General features: G+C 41.0%; 1 pseudogene; it reads right to left on the bottom strand.

Moving 5' to 3' along the window:
* Positions 1-258: 258 nt before the first annotated feature.
* LOC129640160 (transcription factor AP-2 gamma-like) lies at positions 259-6,401 on the bottom strand (annotated as a pseudogene).
* Between the last annotated feature and the right edge of the window lie 324 nt (positions 6,402-6,725).

The following is a 6,725-nucleotide window of genomic DNA, read 5'->3' as shown; positions in this document are numbered from 1 at the left end:
AAGCTTAACGGGCAAAGAACCAGCACTTATCACCTTCTGACATCTCATCCACAGAGTTATGGAGACACTTCAGCACTCCTTAATTACTAAGGAATCCAGGTGGGCATGTGAAGACCTGGAAATCAACTGAGGCCTTTTTCATAGGAAGGTGGGTAACAACTCTGTCCCCCAGGCAAGCAAGGTGCCAGTCTGCCCTGGTAGAGATGGTTTGGGAGTCCTTTTCCTTCTAGACTCTTTGGCCCTTGGTTCACCACCATTTTACTTCTTGTACTTCTCCATCTTCTCTAGGGTTTTGCTAGAATTGGCTGGACTGTGGTCTCCAGGATGGTCCATGACTCTCAGGGCTTCTTTTATGTAGTTCTGCAGGGTAGACACAGCAGCACAGATGGCCTGGTTGCCAAGTCCATGGGTAATCAGGCTGAAATGAGACAAGCAGCTCTGGATGTTGGTCTCTAGGAATGGAGTGGGCTGGTTGTTCCCATTGGGAGTTCAGTCTTGATTGAGAAGGTCTGTGAATCCTTTGCACACTTGATATGCAGCCAGCAGCATATTCTTCCTAGCTGCCATCACATGTTGTCTTACGAGATGCTGCTGCTGCTAAGTCGCTTCAGTCGTGTCCGACTCTGTGCGACCCCATAGACGGCAGCCCACCAGGCTCCCCTGTCCCTGGGATTCTCCAGGCAAGAACACTGGAGTGGGTTGCCATTTCCTTCTCCAATGCATGAAAGTGAAAAGTGAAAGTGAAGTCGCTCAGTCATGTCCGACTCCTAGCAATCCCATGGACTGCAGCCTACCAGGCTCCTCTGTCCATGGGATCTTCCAGGCAAGAGTACTAGAGTGGGGTGCCATTGCCTTCTCCAGTCCTCCGAGATGAGGTCTGGCTAAATACTCAGCCACGTATTTACTAGGAAATTCTGCTTTGCAGACACAGGCAAAGTCCTAGGCCAAACGAACAGCCTCACCTTCTACTAAAGATGCCAGGAGGGTGACATGAGGGGTGATATGAGTAGTTTTCTGTCCCTTGGCTGGAAGATTCAACTCATTTTGTCCAACTTCTCCTGCAAGGACTGGCCAACATTTTTACACTTGGCTTTTCTAAGAATACCAACTGGGGCTTCCCAGGTGGCGCTAGTGGTAAAGAACCTACCCACTAAAGCATAAGACTTAAGAGATGCAGGTTAGATCCTTGGGTGGGGAAGATCTCCTGGAGAAGGAAATGACAACCCACTCCAGTATTCTTGCTTGGAGAAATCCATGCACAGAGGAGCTTGGAGAGCTACAGTCCATAGGGTCACAAAGAGCTGGACACAACAGAAGTGACTTCACACACACATGCAGGAATACCTACTAGTAATGATGCATCAAAGTACTCAGGTGGGGACAGTCACTCAGGACTTCAGCAACTGTCACTATTTATTTCCATGCAGAGCTGCAGATGGACAATCTTCCAGGGACCAAGCAGAAGACCTTACTGAGATTCATCAGAGCCCCCACCAGCTCCTCCTGACAAGGCAGAGTCAAGGGGCTCTTGGTCACTGAAACAGGACCTTTGCTGAGTAATTGTCTGATCATGCGGAAATAGATGCTGGTCGTGGACATCCTGCAGCTGTCAACATCCTGCATCTCCTCCACCTGGGGCCCTGGTTCTCAGCCAAGCCCATGGTGTCCAGGGTGTGCATCACCTTAGATTTTTTTTAATCAATAAAAATTCTTTAAATATGATGACAAAAGAGAAGAAGAAAATAGGCCAACTCAAGAACAGAAAGAAATGAGATATCCACAATATGCATGTCAAATGAAATAATCCTCAAGTCAAAAAGGCATTATTTGGGATAAAGTAACTTGTTACATAGTATTAAAAAGGAAATACATATATATATATAAAACAGTCATGAATCGGAATGCATCTAACAGATCTTTCAAATATATAAAGCAAAAAAAAAAAAGCCAATACTGCATAGATAATTTTAAAAGTATTTTTTAAATTTAAAAAATTCTAAAACTATTCAATTAGTGGGGAATTTTAACACACCTCATTCAGAGAAATATAGGTTAAGAAGAGGAAAACTTAAGTGTATGGAAGAGTCAAACAACACAATTAACAAGCTTGAGCTAATGGATTTTGTAGAACCAAACGCGACAGTTTGTGAATAGATATTTTTCTCAAACACTGGAGACTGCTTACAAAAATTGACTACATACTTAATTATAAAAAATCTCTCTAAAGTATTTTTAAAAGGTCTCAGAAATGTCAAATAGGACTTTCCATGGTGGTCCAGTGGTTGAGAACCTGCCTGCCAGTGCAGGAGACAGGAGGTTTGATCCCTGCTCTAGGAAGATTCCACATGCTGCAGAGCAAGTAAGTCCATGCCCCACAACTACTGAGCCCACGTGCCAGAACTCCTGAAGCCTGAGCACCCTAGAGCCCATGCTTCACAACAAGATAAGCCACCACAATGAGAAGCCCATGCACCACAATGACGGGTAGCCCCCATTCGCCACACCTAGAGAAAGACCACAAGCAGCAGGGAAGACCCAGTGTAACCAAAAAATAAATATAATAAATAAATTAATATGTCAAATAGTATCTCACTACCAGGCAAAAATTGATATAGCAATCATTACACTATCTTACATCATCTACCATTTGACTTATTTAGTGTTTGTTCACACATGCGTGTGTACATACACAAAATGCACATGTCTTTGGAGAACAGATGGAAAGCTTTCTAAAAAGAAAGGTTATTTTTTCCTGTTTGCTCGAGATACTGTCTCGTATGATTCACCATCCATGTGTTGCTATTTTCATTGTGTTTTTCAGCTGTTCATCAGAAGGGTAGTGTTGGAAACATTTGTTCTACATATCTATGAATGAAATTTGTGAGCTCTCAGTTTGACCTTAACTGAAAGTTTTGGTAGCAGGATGAAATGGAGGATAGAAGACAAAAATAAGAGTTCTTAAAAATATTTTTTCTTTCTTGTCAACATATTTAAACAGCCTCATTAGCTTTGTAGTCTAAGAAGAAAATAGCTGGAAAAGAGAAACTGATTCCTTTATTAAATACTCTCTTGATATTAGACCTGTTAAATTGATGGCCTAAGAGAACCCGTATTGGCAGAATGATGACAAGCAAATAATGAATTGAATTTGACCTCTTTCTTTATCATAGGATGAGTTGCTGTACTGATATGGTAGAAAGACGCTTCTGTTCCTTTTTACATCAAACTCAGAACAAAATTCTACAGTTCTGAAGCCTATAATTACTGCTTTGCATGTATGACAAGTTTAAGAATTAGGACCATGTTTTTTAAAAAGTTTCAGATGTTACAATTTTCAAACAATATTCTAATGGTACGTGATGGGGGCTTGGGAGGAAAGATCTCGTCTATGTGACAGGAAGCTAAAGACATTCTCTAGATCTCTCCCATAACTATAGAAACTTTGGGGGCCCTAACACAATTTTAGAACATCAACGCAAAGCTTGTATAATAGTATCAATTAATACACAATGTTGAGACTTGAAAACCTATTATATTGAGCTGAATTGAGAACATAAAAAGAATGCAAACCTGTAATTGTACACAAAATACATATAAAGACATGAGGCAGATTGAGTGATGCTCATTAACTTCTCTAACACCACCTAGTTGGTAAATGACATCTCAGCATTTGATTCTAGGTGCCCCTTCTTCCCAGAGAAGGAAATGGTACCCCACTCCAGTACTCTTGCCTGGAAAATCCCATGGACAGAGGAGCCTGGTAGGCTGCAGTCCATGGGATCGCTAGGAGTCGGACACAACTGAGTGACTTCACTTTCACTTTTCACTTTCATGCATTGGGGAAGAAAATGGCAACCCACTCCAGTGTTCTTGCCTGGAGAATCCCAGGGACGGGGGAGCCTGGTGGGCTGCTGTCTATGGGGTCGCACAGAGTCAGACACGACTGAAGCGACTTAGCAGCAGCAGCAGCCCCTTCTTCCAAGGCTTATATTCTTCCTACTTCACAATTTTGCTATATGCTCTACAAGCTGTATATTCTGAGGTAGGAATTTAACTCACTTGAAGGTACATTTTTTATCAGTACCAGAATCCTTATGTACCTTGCAAAAGAAAACCACTGTGGGCCAATATCATTGTATCATTTAAATCTCAGAAGCAATTCCACTCTCCCACATTTGGAAATATGTGGGAACAATTTAATCAAATTTTAGGTAGCAAACTAAACTTAATTGAACATAAACAAACCTTACTTTTTAGTTTGCAGCAATTGAACTCTCTAACTTCATTTACTCACTTATTTCTTCCCTTTTTAACAAGTACTTATTAGATGTCCATTGTGTGCCCAGTATCCCATTCTATATTAGAGAAGATAGAAGTTATATCTTCAATTGTCTTTTCTTGTGGAAATGCTTATAGTTCAGCTGGAGAAAAGCAATATACAAATAAACACTCAAAACAACTGTAGACTGGTTCTACAATCATATATAGACAAGTGAAACTGTGTGTTGTGGACTTCAGAATTCAAAGAAAGGGCAATGTCACTATAAAATGGTGTTGAGGAGGTAAGGCTTAACTAGTAAGTAGAATCACTAAGACTTGATGAAGAGAGTGATTTAGTTCAGCTTGGAGGGCAGCTTGAGTTTAGAAAATAGGAGGAACCAAAGTCAGAGTGTGGACCCGAGCCCTCTCTGACCTCCCAAACTAATACAGCTTTCCTTCTTTTGGTCCCTGATTGAGCAACAGACTGGTTCCAAATTGGGAAAGGAGTACATCAAGGCTGTATATTGTCACCCTGCTTATTTAACTTACATGCAGAGTAAATTATGCGAAATGTCGGGCTGGATGAAGCACAAGCTGGAATCAAGATTGCCAGGAGAAATATCAATAACCTCAGATACACAGGTGCCACTACCCTTATGGCAGAAAGCAAAGAACTAAAGAGCCTCTTCATGAAAGTGAAAGAGGAGAGTGAAAAAGTTGGCTTAAAACTCAACATTCAGAAAACTAAAATCCAGTCTCATCCCTGCATGGCAAATAGATGGGGAAACAGTGGAAACAGTGAGAAACTTTATTTTTGAGGGCTCCAAAATCACTGCAGATGGTGACTGCAGCCATGAAATTAAAAGACGCTTGCTTCTTGGAAGAAAAGCTATGACCAACCTAGACAGCATATTAAAAAGCAGAGACGTTACTTTACCAACAAAGGTCCATCTAGTCAAAGCTATGGTTTTTCCAGCAGTCATGTACAGATGTGAGAGTTGGACTATAAACAAAGCTGAGTGCCGGAGAATTGATGCTTTTGAATTGTGGTGTTGGAGAAGACTCTTGAGAGTCTTTTGAACTGCAAGGAGATCCAACCAGTCCATTCAAAAGGAAATCATCGCAGCACTGTTTATAATAGCCAGGACATGGAAGCAACCTAGATGTCCATCAGCAGATGAATGGATAAGAAAGCTGTGGTACATATACACAAAGGAGTATTACTCAGCCATTAAAAAGAATACATTTGAATCAGTTCTAATGAGGTGGATGAAACTGGAGCCTATTATACAGAGTGAAGTAAGCCAGAAAGAAAAACACCAATACAGTATACTAACACATATATATGGAATTTAGAAAGATGGTAACAATAACCCTGTGTACAAGACAGCAAAAGAGACACTGATGTATAGAACAGTCTTATGGACTCTGTGGGAGAGGGAGAGGGCAGGAAGATTTGGGAGAATGGCATTGAAACATGTAAAATATCATGTATGAAATGAGTTGCCAGTCCAGGTTCAGTGCATGATACTGGATGCTTGGGGCTGGTGCACTGGGACGACCCAGAGGGATGGAATGGGGAGGGAGGAGGGAGGAGGGTTCAGGATGGGGAACACATGTATACCTGTGGCGGATTCATTTTGATGTTTGGCAAAACTAATACAATTATGTAAAGTTTAAAAATAAAATAAAATTAAAAAAACAAACAAAAAAAAAGAAAAATAAAGATATCCAGACTGAAAAGGGAAAAAAAAAAAAAGGAAATCAGTCCTGAATATTCATTGGAAGGACTGAGGTTGAAGCTGACAATATTTTGGCCACCTGATGCAAAGAACCAACTCATTTGAAAAGAGGCTGATGCTGGGAAAGATTGAAGGTGGGAGGAGAAGGGGACAACAGAGGATGAGATGGTTGGATGGCATCACTGATGCGATGGACATGACTTTGAGTAGGCTCCGAGAGTTGGTAATGGACAAGGAAGCCTGGCATGCTGCAGTCCATGGGGTCACAAAGAGTCGGACACAACTGAGCGACTGAACTGAACAAAGCATCAATCACATTTTCTGAGCACTTACCAGACTACCTGCCTGGTTTCTAATAAGCAGGGGCTCTGTCTTCTTATCTAAGCATCTCTGGCACATGGTACATTTCACATTTATCAGTGAATGAATAAATGGCAGTTCAATTTTGGTTGAAGAAGGACTCTGTTGGGATATCATGTATTCTGATTTTAAATACTTCTATCAAGTACCTATTTATAGTCCTACTCTGCTAAAATATCATTGCATATACTAAGTGAAAATTTCGTATTACTGCCTCATTTTGTTTGTGATATAATTTTTAAAAAACAGTGCTGTGTCCTGCTGGGCACGTTTCTGGAGAAAACCATAATTTGAAAAGATACATGCACCTCATGTTCATTACAGCACTGTTTACAATAGCTGAGATATGGAAACAACCAAAAT

The sequence above is a fragment of the Bubalus kerabau genome, chromosome X (genome assembly GCF_029407905.1).
Source record: "Bubalus kerabau isolate K-KA32 ecotype Philippines breed swamp buffalo chromosome X, PCC_UOA_SB_1v2, whole genome shotgun sequence".
Taxonomy (NCBI): Eukaryota; Metazoa; Chordata; class Mammalia; order Artiodactyla; family Bovidae; genus Bubalus; species Bubalus kerabau.
Note: the sequence above shows the minus strand (reverse complement) of the source record. Positions and strands in the feature narration are given on the sequence as shown.